The sequence below is a fragment of the Microcebus murinus genome, chromosome 3, assembly GCF_040939455.1.
Source record: "Microcebus murinus isolate Inina chromosome 3, M.murinus_Inina_mat1.0, whole genome shotgun sequence".
Taxonomy (NCBI): Eukaryota; Metazoa; Chordata; class Mammalia; order Primates; family Cheirogaleidae; genus Microcebus; species Microcebus murinus.
Window position 1 is genome coordinate 57,150,398 of NC_134106.1, and position 15,383 is coordinate 57,165,780.

Sequence of the window (15,383 nt, forward strand, 5' to 3'; positions counted from 1 at the left end):
GGCATCAGGCAAGAGCAGAGCCCCCTGCAGAAGTCAGTCTCCAGAGGGCTGCACTACACATTAAAGGGGGCAAGAAAGCAGGCAGAGAAACCAAATCTACAGCTGTAATGATGTTAGTTATACCACTCACATGATACACTAGCATCAAGTCAAGAAATGAACCCCAAAATGTGTCTGTGACTGTCCTGATCCTTGTGGCCCTGCAGAAGCTGTGTGCATCCACCCCACAGGAGCCTTCCATACAGCCCACACCCAAAGCACTCCTGCAGCAAACAAGCCCCTCTGAAGATGAGCTCATAGCACAAAATGACAAACCATATCAAAGTGGGCGAAAGAAACAGGAGAACAAACAAGAAGAGAATATCAGGGAACAAATTTGAAAGAGAATGTATTATAGAATAAACACATTTAAAATGTGTAAAGAGATCAAAAAGATCATAGGGGAAAAACACTTAACAAAGGCAGATTTGCAGAAGACCTGAGTGTAAATTCTAGATTTGAAAAATTTATTTTATTCATTGAAATACAACTTCATAGATTAATTGAACAATGTGATCAGATGCAGATGAAGGTGAAATGCATGAACTAGAAGGGAGATAAGAGGAAATCTCACCCACCAACCAAAGCACCAGACCCTGAGTTTTTTCACCCAAGTGTTACCAAATTTTGAGGGACAGATAACCTATATTTGATACACCTATTCCAGAGAAAAGAAATAAAGAAAAAGCTTTTTAATTCATTTTATGGTAATAATATAATCTTAGGTTTTTTAAAAAAACTGGGCAAGGGCACTAGAAATAGAGAATATTTGAGATCAAGCCCACTGATGACAGACATCTAATAAAATAGTGGCAAACAAAATCCAACAATGTATTTAAAAAGAGGGAAAATTTGTCTCTCACATAGCACAATGTTCTGAAAAATGTATTAAAATTCATTAGCCATTCCTAATTACTTAAAACAATTTTCAGAAAGCTAGAATTAGGATAAGACTTCTTTAACATAATAAAAATATACCTAGATATTTGAATTCAAAACTCAACATGATTCTAATAATAAATCATCATTTAGAGGAATTCACTTTTAAAGTTCAAAAGAAAAAACAGGACAACCTATTTCACCACTGTTATTTAACATTGATCTGAAAGTTCTAGCAGCACTGTCCAGTTGAACTTTCTGTGACAATAAGAATGTTCTCATATGGTAGTCACAAGCCACATATGGCTGTTGGGCATTTGAAATGTGGCTAGTGTGATTGAGGAACTGAATTTGTAATTTCTTTTAATTTTTATTAACTTAAGTGTAAATAGCCACATGTGGCTGGTGACTACCATATTGGACAATGCCATGAGCATTAAAATAACACAAGAAAACTGATGAGAGATACAAATACGTGAAAGGGGGCCAAGGATCATTACTCTGAAATAATGGTTATGTCTTCCTGGAAAACTACAGAGTCAGCAGAACTACTACAAGAGGGGTATTAAGCTGGATGATTTAGAAGTAAATATCTAGCTTATACAATCAATAGTTTTGCCAGAATTCATCAATGATCGATTAGAAAACATCACAGGAAAAATATAGCAATGACTAGTAAAATCTAGTAAGAACTAATATGACCAAATTTGTAAAGACATATATGAAGGAAGTTATTACAAAACTTCGTGAGGGATATAAAGACAGTGTGAAGAGATGGAGATACATAACTCATGACATAGTACAAGCTCTGGAGCCAGACACCAAGAAAAAGAATCCCGTCTCTGTCATAGCCAGCTGTTGACCATGGCAAGTTATTTAATATCTCCATGCCTCTGTTTCTCTACCTGTAAAATGAGTATGGCAATAATAACACCTAAAAAAGAAAGTTTGTACAGTTCTGAAACAAATATATCAGAGGCTATTGTTGAACCAGTAGTAGTTCCATTTAAAAGTTATTCCATCTGTCCAATATTTGGTAGTAATTAAAAATAGAAAGCAGTTACTAATTCCTACAAAAAAAATAAAATTAAATAAAGATTAAAAATCAATGTAGTTATTTGCAAAGACCATAGTTGCAATAGAACTTGTGTCACAGAATAAATAATGCTATTCGAATAATAATAATAATACCACCTATATCATGGATTGTTATGAGGTTTAAATGTGGCAGGTTGGGCTTAGAACAGGGCCTGATGCAGAGTAAGGAGCCAGTGTTGACTGCTGGTATCACTATTATTATCATTATCACTATTATTAAATGGAGCGCTAACTGGTTATTATAAAGACATCAATTGTATTCAAATTAACATTTATAATATTTTTAACATAATCCCAATGAAAATTCCAATGAGACTTTTTAATAAGTTAACAAAATAATTCTAAAGTTTATGTGGAAAAATAAACATATCAGAATAGCCAAGGAAAATGTGGACACTTGCCCGAGCTGATTTTAAGATGTAAAAACAGCTGCAGTAATTGAAATAATGTATGACCGGTACCACAACAGGCAAACTGGGCGTTGGAACAAAGTCCATAAACAGAGCCAACCACTTTCATGAATTTAATATAAAATACGGTTAACGTTTCAAATCAGTGGAGAAAGAGTATATTATTCAAAAAATGTTGTTGAGACAACTGGCTAACAACTTGGAAAAAATTAAGTTTGATTTTTATCTCACACCTTACATCTAAACAAATTCCAAATGAACCAAAAAATTTAATGTGAACATGAAGCTGTAAAATTTCTAGAAGGAAATAAAAAAAATTGGCGTAATCTTCTAGTGGGAAGGGACTTTTTAAGCATGAAGGGTTATACCATGAAGGAAAAATTTGATAGTTTGAGTACCTATTTTCAAATTCTTCTGTTACTCCACCTCCCCCAAGAAAGCAAAGGGGAAACAGAAAACTGGAAGAATTACTTATAAGACTTGTAACAAAAACGGAGTCAATAAACTTAGTATAAAGATAGCTTCTAAAATCAGTTTTAAAAAGAAGGTGAATACATCAATGGGTAAAAGATATGAAAAGGAAATTTATAAGAAAATAATGATCAATAAGCATATGGAAAATGCTCAGTATAACCAAGGAAATGCAAATTGAAACAATCAATTGTCATTTTTACTCTATCTAACTGACAAAGATTTAAAAAATACAATGCTTGGTATTGGGAAAGATGTAAGAAAGCAAGTGTTTTCGTTCATTATCAGTGAGAGACCATTAAATATTTTAGAAGGCAATTTTTAGGCCGGGCACTGTGGCTCACGCCTGTAATCCTAGCTCTTGGGAGGCCGAGGCGGGCGGATTGCTCAAGGTCAGGAGTTCAAAACCAGCCTGAGCAAGAGCGAGACCCCGTCTCTACTATAAATAGAAAGAAATTAATTGGCCAACTGATATATATATAAAAAATTAGCCGGGCATAGTGGCGCATGCCTGTAGTCCCAGCTACTCGGGAGGCTGAGGCAGGAGGATCGCTTGAGCCCAGGAGTTTGAGGTTGCTGTGAGCTAGGCTGACGCCACGGCACTCACTCTAGCCTGGACAACAAAGTGAGACTCTGTCTCAAAAAAAAAAAAAAAAAAGAAGGCAATTTTTAAAATGAATCAGCTGCTTTTATGCATTTTTGACCCAGAACTTCAATTTCAACTTCATCAAAAGGAAATGATTGGGAATGTTTACAAAGATTTGGCTACAAGGATGTTCATTGCAATATTGCTTATGATAGCAAAAGAAAAATAGAAAGAATGAAGGAAGGGAAGGAAGAAGGAAGGAAACAAAAAGAAAAACATCTAAATGGTAACAACATAAATGTTTAGCAATAGGTTATATAAATTATACTTTGCCCCTAAATAATTAAATAATGTTGTAGAAGAATAATTACTGATGTGAGAAAAACTTAATGATACAGCATGATGTGTCAAAAATAAGTTACAAAACAGTACATCAATGCTATTTTTTATTTTTAAACACATTCATATGCAGAGAGAGATATTTCAAAGATATATATCAAAATGTTATCAGTGGTCCTCTCTGAACAAGACCACTATTAATTTTTATTTTCTTCTTTCCATCCATCTGTGTTTTCTAAGTTTTTCACAATCATATGTTCTATGTAACAAGAAAAGAATCCACAAAAGTTATTTAAAATTCAATTACAAAATTCTTGGTCACTATTTAGGCCTAGCATACATTTTAAGTTTAGCATTTGGTTGCTTCTCCAATCACCAGGCTGAACTTGCTGCTAGCCAAGAAAATATCTTGGAAATCTTCACACAAACTTTATTTACTCTGGCTGCATTTCAGTATTCAGTGTACTGTGCCAAGAAAAGATCCACTTTCAATTGGAAATCCATTTGCAGAAAGATTGGGATGCTTAAAAGCACATACTGGGGTATGTGCTGAGAAATTATCCATTTTATGCACAATAAATAAAAAAATGAATGTTTTACTAACATAATAATGAAAAACATGCTAGATTATCCTGGTGTTACATGGAGACATATGAGGTATGACAGTAAACAAAAGAAACTGATTTTTAAAGAATTTGCTAAAATTGGGTTTATAGGTCATGTGAGAAATCAGATTCATGGCTTTATAGGCACACTTTATTTTTTGATGCATAATTTTATATCTCAACTTGACCTTCAGTCTTATTCACCAGGCATGGCTGTGGTTTACTTTCGCACACTCTCAAAAGATAAAACTTTGCCCTCTTTAAAGATATTTTCCCAGACAGAACATTAGCCTTGAATCAGGCAGTTCTAAGAGTTCCAAAGAGGGACTCAACTTCCCAAGAGAAAAGAGACAACACTCGTTTGAATGCATCTTTAAAAATCTGTCCAGTTATCCAGAAACCATACTTCATCTTAGGAAACCCCTGAGCCCCAGGGCTGTTGTGGACACCCTAAGGAGATCATTAAAATGTACCTACCGTAGCAGATGGGGACACAGGACAGAGGGGAGAATGTGAACTTCCAAAACAAAACAAAAAAAAAGGCCTTTTGTTTCCTTTGTCACAAGTTAGAGTCTTGCATATATTGGTCAAAGGTCCTTAATGAAATCTAGATACATCTCTAGGGATTTGATATCATATGAAGATGATGAAATGTCATCTTGTGTAACTCAGAGCAAAGAGACATAAAAAAGCACAGAGTCTTGTGGTTCTTGGTGAGGATGCACATCACAAAGACAAGGGAGCTTCATCCAAATGATAGCAGCTACTCGCTGCTGAGTACACACCCTGCGCCTGGTGCTGTACCAAGTGCTTTCCTGTATCACCACATTTCACCATCACAGCAGCCCAGTGAGGGGAAAATTATTTGTATCCCCGTTTTTGCTATCTAACTCAGAGAGATGAAGTGCCCAAGGTCACCCAGATGCTCCTGGATGGAAACAATTTGAACCCTGGCAGTCCACTCCAAAGGCTATAGCCCACTTCTCTGCATTGCCTCCAAAACACAAACCCCCAAAGATCCCTGGGCCCACTGACCTCCAATACCCAGGTGACCAAGGTGTGCCTGATTCAGAGGCCCTGGTTTCAACAGATCTTCCTCATTTTGCAGACAGGAAACCTCAACTCAGAGAAATTTAACTTCTTGCCCAAGGTCACATAGCACGTTAGTAGGGAAGTTGAGACTTGAACCCAGGATCAAGAAAAAAAGCCCAGACCTGGAAGGAAGAGCCTCAGGCTCTAGAGTGTTGTATGTGTAGCTTACTGTGTGACCACAGGTAAGACTCCTCTCCTGGTTCTTCCAGTGGCCCCTTTTCTCAAACCTCAGGATCTTTTCATGCATCTGGTGGTGTTTCCTCCTCGCCCCTTCTTTGAGCTAGAGCTCTGGTCTTGCCCACTAATATTTGAAGTAGCTCCTAAAGAAATCGTGTTAGCACATGTTCCCATCTTTCAGGCCCAGGCAAAAATATAGACATTGAAATTTACTTCAGTAATCTGAAATGGTATGGGGGCAAAAGGGGAGTTGCCAGCAGAAGTAACTAGGTGGCAAAGATTTTCATGTGGGAGCAGAAGAGCTTATTCTGGGTGTGAGCTGACACAGTCCAAAATTAGCTGCAGCACCCCCCCCCCATAGTCGATCTTCATGTTTCCTCCGCTATACCAAGTGTGCACTTGACTCCAAGTGAAAATCGTGAGCTCCATGTGGATTCTGACATGCACTGCACTTCTTTGAGGCCTGGTTGGGGGGGGATGTTTGCTTATGATCCCCCTAAAACCTGCCTTCACCCCAGCCCTGCTGTCCTGATGATACAGGAAAGTAGACCCCAGAGCTGGGGTCCTCTTGAAGGCCAAGTGGATTCTTGGCTTCATGCAGGAAAAGAATTAAAGAGCGAGCTGGCAGAGTAAAAGCAAAAGCAAGTTTATTAAAAACTTTGTTTTATTAAAGTAAGAAAAGGAAAAAAAAAAAAAAGGAAGGTTGCCCCATAGACAGGGCAGCAGCTATCTCTCAGAGCAACAGAGAGTAGCATTTTGTGAGTTTTGGGGGTCTTATTTTATATCTTCTAATTAATTTTATGTTAAGTGGAAGGAAGACTGTTCATTTCTGGGAAAGGGGTGGGGAGTTCCTAGAACCAAGGGTTTTCTTCCTCTTTTTAAACCATATAGAGTGACTTCCAGGAGTTGCCTTGGCATTTATAAACTGTCATGGTGCTGATGGGGGTCTCTTTTAGTATACTAATACATTATAAGCAGGGTTTAATGAGCAGTGAGGGTAACCTGAAGTCGTTGTTTTGTGGCCATCGGGGTTCTAGCTGGTTTGGGCCGGTTTCTCCACCATAAGACCTTGGTTCAGGTCTGTGACTCCTTATTGAGCAAGGCCTGCCAGTTCCCCATCTCACTGGGTGGTGGAAGTTGGCATTCCCCTCTATTTCTGCACCAGGTGGCTGGGCTTTCATGGATGGTGACAGCAGAGGGATGGTGCCCTCTCCCATGCAATACTTCTCCTCTGTCATTTCATGGGATGATGGAGGAGAAGGTGGTTAACATAGGAATGGGCCAGACTATTGGGAGCCCCAGGCAGGCTTGTAATCTATGTCCTTTCAATCTGATCTTCTTTAAATATTTGTTCCACATCCATTTAGAGAAGTTGGGTTCTGCTGAGGGAAAGGAAGAACAAGTGCTACTGGTGGATCTCTCTCCCATGTGATTCAGCTCTGGGCCCTAATGTGCATACCACAGTGGCTAGTGGCCATCCACTGTCACTCAAATGTGTACCCAAGGTCTCCTTCCCACCTCTTCTCTGAGTTTCTGTGTATTTGTGTGTCCTTTAAGAGTAGTCAGTATTTGCCATAACCTGTAGCCATGATTGTGTGGAAGGCTTTCGCCATTTTGTAGACTTGCCCCTTGATCCCAATTCCAAAGATAAAAATCCTTCTAAACTTTGCACAGCTGCAAGAGTTTGTGCATCAGGAGACACATACCTTGTGCATGAGTCCTGAATTGCCCTCTACCAAGTAAAAAAAAGCTTTTAAAAATATATTTATTCTTAGCAAATTAAAGCTGTTTGAGGCATACCAATTTTTCTGAACTCAGGATTACAAAATCTTTTTTGAAAGGCTGATGCTTTGCTTAGAAGATAATGTTTAAGTTTTATGAATGTCAGCAGTTAGGAATTTTTTGGTGTAGATTTATTGGAAGAGGAGAAAATACTTAGCAAGAGCCTTGAGCCCCATACACTTCATTTACTTTTCTTGCAATACCCAAAACTGCCTTATTAACTTCAGATAGAGATAACTGCCAAATACCACAATATTATGTGTAGTGTGATCCCAATGATGTAAAAAGTAATATGCACAGAAAAAATTCCGAAATAGTATACATTAAGAATGTTTGTCACCAGGAGTTAGGATTATCAGGGACTTTAATTTCTTTTTCATATACTTCTCTGTATTTCCCAGATGTTTTACCCTAAACATATATTACTTTTGTAATTAATTAAAAAGTAACAATAAATATGGCCAGATAATAATTTGCATCCTGGGAATTCAGACTATCTGTGCTGACAACCAGTTCTCAACACGGGTGTGCCCAGAGCTATGGGTTCACAGCCTTGTGCGAGACTTGGGAGTGTGCAGGCTGCTGGATGCATCCCTGCAGTCCTCTGGGGATGGACTCATGGTCCCTCACCTTTCACTTTCTCTCCTTCTGAGGCCATAATGTAATTTGATCCTCATGAACACAGTGACCAAGACAGCCCACTTCCTTTCCTTCCAGGACTGCTCTCAGCTCTGAGTCTTATATTGATAATTTATATGTAAGGTGTTCTGACTCTGCAGCCTTCCCACCCCGTCATCTAGAACCTTGGAAACAATATAAGTCCCATTTCTGGAATGCCCCATTTACGTTATAAAGCTCCACCAAGCAGAGTGGCTTGGGTACTATTTCATCTACCACTAAGAAAACCTGGACCCATCAAAGTGTGCATGGAGGGCTTTATCAAGAAACACTCTCTTCCTTACTCCCACCAGAACTTGTCTTCCCATGTTTCTCCAGCTATTACCCTCTCCCTCTTCTACCCATCACCTTATAACACCTCTTAACTTTCCTGGACATTACACCAGTACCCTGGGGGCTGTGAACCACCCAGTTATGTCTGTAGACCCCACTATAATGAGCTAAAGAAGGATATAAAGCCATGGTAGATGTACCAGGTTTTCTATCCTCAACACTATTGACATTTGGGGCTGGATAATTCTCTGTTGGGGGTAGGAGACTGTCCTGTGCATTGTAGGATGTTGAGCACCATTCCTGGTCTGTACCCAGTAGATGCCAATAGCATTGCTCCCTGGCAATCATTTGTCCCCTAGGGGTAAAATCACTTCCATTTGAGAACCACTGCATTATATACATGTCCACAGGTCCTATTTAGATAGAGGATTTGCTTCTTGTCCCATGTATATCATATATCCCTGACACAACTTGTTAGACAAGTTACAAAGCCCACTCAGTTGACACACACATTCACACCTTGTGTTTTGCAGGTGCCTCAGACAATGAGCCCAGCAGTGCCCTAGCTTAGTAATAGCAGTTAACATAAGTGGAATCCTTATTAAGTGCTAAGTATTTGATAACATCATCATGTTAAAATTTACAATAGCCTACGAAATGAGTATTATCCCATCTTATAGGTGACAACTCTGAGTTATGAATAGGATGAAAACCCCTGCCAGTGATTGCATAGCTAGTGAGTGGCAAGGCTGTGATGGCTCCCCAGAGCCCAGGCTCTTTGTCTGCTCATCCTTCCCCATCTTACTCCAGCCTGCCCCAGAGAACAGAATGGGAAACCAGAAGACATATCCTGGATCCCTATAGCTTACAGGACCTGCTGAAACAGTTGGGTGCAGTGGACCCAGGAAACTTTCCTGGAATCTATTGGCCAAGCTCGTTCTCTGATTTCATGGCAACTAGCCAGTGAGGGCTTCCAAGGAAACCTTGTAACAACAGCAGGCCAGGGAAGGGGTGGGTGGGTAGGGGTGGGTAAGGAAAAGGATGGTGGCCAGCTTGGTTCTGCCACCTTAAAGGTCCTGGTTTGCTTTGCAATAAGACTCCCCATGTTTGTGAATTATCACCGGGGCAGCCCCAGCAGGGCAGTCACCTCCTTTCTAGCTGGGGCTCCAGAAAGCTCAACCCAGATGCTTTAAATTTCACCAACTTGGAGTCTTACTGAATATTATTTTATTTCAGATTTTTGCACACTATTTTAAAAGTCTAATTTTTTTCAAAGCTGGTTACTTTTGGACACAGTGGGAAGGTAGAAATATCCAGCCTAACTCTAGTCTGCCTGCTCTCCCTTCTTTTGGAGACACATTCCCAAACCAGCTGATAATAAGCTGCTGAACAGTTATATTTGGCTCTGGGATGCCCTGAAAATGCACCCTAGGCCCAGGGGACACTGGGAGAAACAGCAGGGTGAACTCATTCAGTCCCTAACCTCTGCTGTTTTTCCCACTACCTAATGCAAATGTCACAGTAAGAATGTAAACTCTACTTTGGGGCTTACATCAGTTTTTGGAGGGTTTTAACAAACCTCCCCCAGACAAAACTAGGGATTATTTTTCTTTTCCTTTTTGCCAGAAATAAATATTTATATCAAGGAAACATTGCCAAGACTTGAAAAGTATTTGAATTATTTAATCAGCCCTATAAAAGGACTCACTCTGATTGGTGTTTGAATTGGCTAATAAATTTTAATCCCGGTTTTATCCCAAATCCATTAGACAGTCCCCAAACTGCAAGGAAGAATTCTGGGAACTTCCTTCTTCACCAATCTGAAAAGGATTGATTACTTTGTCCCAAGGTTAAAACCTGGGAATGTACACATTTGAGTGAATAGTTCCAGGACATGGGTTCATTCCAGTTAGATCAGGGCCTTTCAGAAGACACCTGAACGTGTCAACTTGAGTCCTCTCTTCTGGAAGGGATGCCTCCAGTAGGATCCAGCCTTGCCCGTTGAAGGTCTTAACCATTTGCCTTCAAAGTGGTCAGTGTGGACAACCTCAACTCCTGGTGTAGTTCTCGCTACATTGTGAGTCTAGCTGGGTTTACCTTGGGCAAGTCTTATCAACAGAACCTGGGTTTGAAGCACCAGCTCTGATGCTTGCAAGTGGTACAGCACTGACTTAATTAACCTCTCTGAGCCTCAATTTCTCAAAGTGTAAATAATAATAATATCTCTCTCAGGTTTGTGGAAGCATCAAATGAGATTATGAGTATATAGCATTAGACAAAATCAGTATGTGTATGTGTGTGCTTGTATATATATGTATATGTGTATCTATATAGTCACACGCAATACACTAAAGTTTTGTATTTTCCTAGGAATTCCTGATGTCTAAAAAGATGTTAATTTCGTAGATCACTATAAACAAACAATCAGATATTTTGAACATTTTAATCTTCAACCCTCTGATTTTGAGCCACATTTTCATGTAGCCTATTTTAGAGGTATGGATGCCCATGTAACAAAGTGGAATAACATTTACCAAATGTGTATGAAGAGCCCGGTATCGTGCTTTGTACTTTGATACGCTCTTATTTACCCCCCACACAACTCTGTGTAGTGATGTCATCAGCACTGTCTAAGGATGGAGAACTTGTCCCCAGACACACATTAGTAAGAGGAAGCCCTGGCATTTGCCCCTGAATCTGCTTGACTCTGACGTCTACTTGGCCCCTCTGTGCCCTCTTACTCAGCTTCAGGGATGCCTAGCCCCCAAGTCTAGGATGCTTCACAGTTTGACCTGGTGACACTCAGGGATCCCCACATCCTGAGATAAATCAAGCTCATCAGACTCCTGTAGACAAATGTTTTGGGTGAATCTATGTTATGGGTATGCACAAGATTATGAAATGCCTTTGGTAATGGACAAAGAAATTTATATTTCAAGATTATCTAAAAATTCTGTTTAACGTGTAGTTTCAAACTCCTGCCTCTACCTAATTTTCTCCCCATTTGCAAACAAGAGCCAAGGGGGCCAGCCCGTGCCCCTGCTCTCCACTCCCTGCCTGCAGTGTTGGTAAGCAGCAAAACGGCCGCCCAGCGGGAGGCATGCAGGGGCCTCTCTCGGCTGTCCCCGGAGTGGATTACGCCCCAGTACACATCACGACACCGCTGGCGCAGGTCGCGGCGAGGCTGGCATGGCCTCCGGGCCAAACGTGGCCCAGCCGGGGAGCGGCCGAGGAGGGCTTCGTGCCCCGCTTCCCCAGTGGACGTTCCAGGAAGGAGTCAGATGACCTGAGTTATGGAAACCAAATGGCCCTCTTTTGTTTAGAGAGAGAAAGAAAAAAAAGTCACTCATTTTTGTGGTAAAGTGAAAACAGGCTCCAAACCAAACAATTCCTCCCAGAGCAGAAAATGCCAGCTCCACAGAGCAGGCCCACAGCCTGGGAGGCTGACCAGCTCCCGGGAAGGAGCCCGTCCTACAGCCTCAGCAAAACCTCCCCGTCCCCAGAGCGAGGATTTCCTCTGCGTTGCTCCAGCAATATCTGGTCTCCCAGGCAGAACAGGAAGATGAAAGGAGGGGGAAAGTGAGAAAAGTCCCCCTGACCTGGGCCACGCTCCTCCTCTAGCTCCTTTCCAGCAGGGATGGAGGGAAGGAGAGGGTTGTTCAGAGGCGGCCGGAAGCGGAAGCGAGGTCGGGCTGGCACAGAGCAGGGCGAGCCAGCCCCCGGAGTCTGCCCCGCGGTGGCGCTGCAGTGTGCTACCTCGGACGCCCTCATTGGCGTGACCCAGCTCTTCCCGCAGAATGCAGCCAGGAGTCACGAGGCCTCCTGCGGCCGCTCTGTGGCTGCCCGTGGCTCTGTGGGCTGGCGCTGTGGGCAGGGATCTGCACTCTCAGGTATGGCTAGTGCGTGTGCAGCAGCGTAAGCCATGGCCTTGAGGAAATAAATACGGGCTGTAGTCAGCCACGCCTGTCCGCCTTTCCTGAAATGGAGAGTCTCTTAGCAAGTAAGAGTAATGCAGAATTCAGTTCTAGTCTTGGCTCTGCCTCTGACTTGCTGTGCAATCGTGGGTCACTATCACCTCTCTGGGCCTCATATTGCATCTGCAAAATGAGCCTAATGCCTTAGCTCACAAGGTTGTCATGAGAAGAAAACCGAGTGCAGCTCTTATCACGCGTGTTTTGTGCAACCTGTTGGATAAGCACACAGATTGTGCAGCCAGCCTGCCTGGGTGCAGATCCAAGCTCCCCTGGGTAACATTGGGCAAGTTACTTATCTCCCTATGTCAGTCCCTCAAGTTTATAATGAAAGTACTACTATCGCTTCCTGAAAGCTCTGCTAGGAGGTTACATTTGATTCAGTGACACACACAAAGAGTTTGAGAGTGTATGCATGAGCCTGGCTGTCAGTTCAGATGATCCTCGACTTAAACAATGAGGCTACAGCCTGATAAGCCCATCATAAGTTGAAAATATCATCAGTCAAAAATGCATTTGAGGCCGGGCGCTGTGGCTCACGCCTGTAATCCTAGCTCTTGGGAGGCCGAGGCGGGCGGATTGCTCAAGGTCAGGAGTTCAAAACCAGCCTGAGCAAGAGCGAGACCCCGTCTCTACTATAAATAGAAAGAAATTAATTGGCCAACTGATATATATATAAAAAATTAGCTGGGCATGGTGGCGCATGCCTGTAGTCCCAGCTACTCGGGAGGCTGAGGCAGGAGGATCGCTTGAGCCCAGGAGTTTGAGGTTGCTGTGAGCTAGGCTGACGCCACGGCACTCACTCTAGCCTGGACAACAAAGTGAGACTCTGTCTCAAAAAAAAAAAAAAAAATGCATTTGATACACCTAACCTACGGAACATCAAGCCTACCTTAAATGTGCTCAGACCACTAACATTAACCTACAGTTGGGCAAAATCATCTAACACAAAACCTATCTTATAATAAAGGGTTGAATATCTCATGTAATTTATTGAATACTATACTGAAAGCAAAAAAACAGAATGGTTGTGTATAGGTACTCACCATCAACATACACAGCTGAAAGTACCTTTATGAAGTCGGAAAATCATATCTAACCATCATGAAGTTGGGGACTTGCCTGTATTATCATCTCAGATGGGAAAACATCTTAAAAATAATAATGCTCAGTTCAGCCACTGCATGTTCCTGCACTGTCATCATAGGCCTTGTAATTTTACTCAACACACCCTCACTATTCCTGCAACATTCCATAATCTGCCAATGGCAGATTCTAAATATGGGGGTAACCTCCAGTAGTTTCTGGTTGTTTTTAGAAAAATCCCAAAAGCTACACCATAGCCTACAGGGCCTTGGTCACCTGGCCCTGCTCCCTTTTCTAGACTCATTTTGAGCCATTATCTGTCTCACTCAGATTCAACAGCTTCCTTGGCCTTCTTTTAGTTCTCAAAAGGTTGGGCTCCTTCCTACTCCAGGACCTTTGCAGTGCTTCCTCTTCTCCCACCCCACCTTCTCCTCACCCAACCTTCAGGTTTCACCTTACATAGCCTTTCCTCAGGGAAGCATCTCTTGACTTCCCAGATGAGCATGAGCCACCTTCCTTCTTCTTCTGTGTGTGCGTCACAATTACAGTTAAATACTAATTTGTGTAATTACTAGCTTGCCAACTGCTTGGGCAAGATGCTTCATCTGTTTTGTTCATTGCAAGCCCTAGCACAGTGCTTGACACATGGTAGACACTCAAAGAGTGTATTTTGTAATAATGTTGAATAACTAACTATCTCTCCTGTAGCTCCTATAAAATCCATGAAAGCCAGGACCATGTTTCCCATCTTAAAGCCTATATCTCTAGTATGTAGTAGCCCTTCAATAAATGTATGTTGAATGAATGAATGAATAAATACAAAAATGTATTGGAATAAGCTCCCTAACTTTTCACCACTTAAAGTTTTTCCTGGACATTTTCCTCCTCCTTCCAGTGGGGACACAGTGCTTAGTCTTCGGATGTGTCCTCTGACTCCCATCCTGGGTGGCTCTGCTCCATAAATGCAGGCATGAAGGGCACGAGGCTTCCTGATCTCCATCCAGGCAAGGTGTATTCTGCCGTCAAAACTGACAAATGTCATAAGAGACATCAGTTTCACAACAAAGGCCAATAGCAGAATATCATCCTTCAGTAATATATGTATTTCTTTGCATCTTCTTGTTATAGATATTTGTAGTTACAGCCACAAGTGGGACAAATGTTATTCACCTTGGTTTCACTTACAGGACAGGCCCTACCACAGTCTTTTGTAGAATGTTTACCCAACAAATGTTGAGGCATGGAGGAATGACCATTATATACTGAGTATAATAACTTCTCAGCCCTGCCTCTGGCCCCAGAACTACAATGAAGTTCTCAAGGAGCTTGAGATTAAAACCTCTTACACTTTTTCATGATCATCCATTAGAACAAGAGCAAGAACTCGCCCACCTCCAGAGTCCCCTGCTCTAATCCATCGTCCACAGCCACATCTGCTAAGGCTTACAAAATCATCACTTCAGTTGTACTCACAAACCCGCCAAAGTTCTTTTCATAGCTTATAGAACTTTGTCCAAATCCCTCAGGCTAACTCAAAGAACTTGGGCCAAACTTCTTTCTACGCTGATCTTCTAAAACCTTACTTATATTCGACCCTGGAACATGCCTTTTGTTTGCCCTGTCCTTCCTCATGCCATTCTGCTCACCAGGAATGGCTCTTCCCCGTCTCCCCACCAAAACACAGCTCGTTCTGCACTTCCCTGTGACCTGACCACATGGCTTGTATAAAGGAAGGTCCTTGGCTTCTGAAGCCCAGTGATATTTTGGTTGAGTCAATTTTTATAGTTGTCAGCAAACTTTGCCCACAAATATGGTGTCTCTCTCAAACTAGACTTAAACACGAAGCTCCTTAGGACTGGTCTGATATTTCCCCGTTTCCCCTGTGTCCCTGCTCTAT

At 41.7% G+C, this 15,383-nt stretch overlaps 1 protein-coding gene across 2 annotated transcripts in view; it reads left to right on the forward strand.

Moving 5' to 3' along the window:
* ANTXR1 (ANTXR cell adhesion molecule 1) overlaps window positions 1-15,383 on the forward strand; it is a 230,633-nt gene that overhangs the window by 93,463 nt on the left and 121,787 nt on the right. The gene's annotated exons all lie outside the window — the stretch shown is intronic.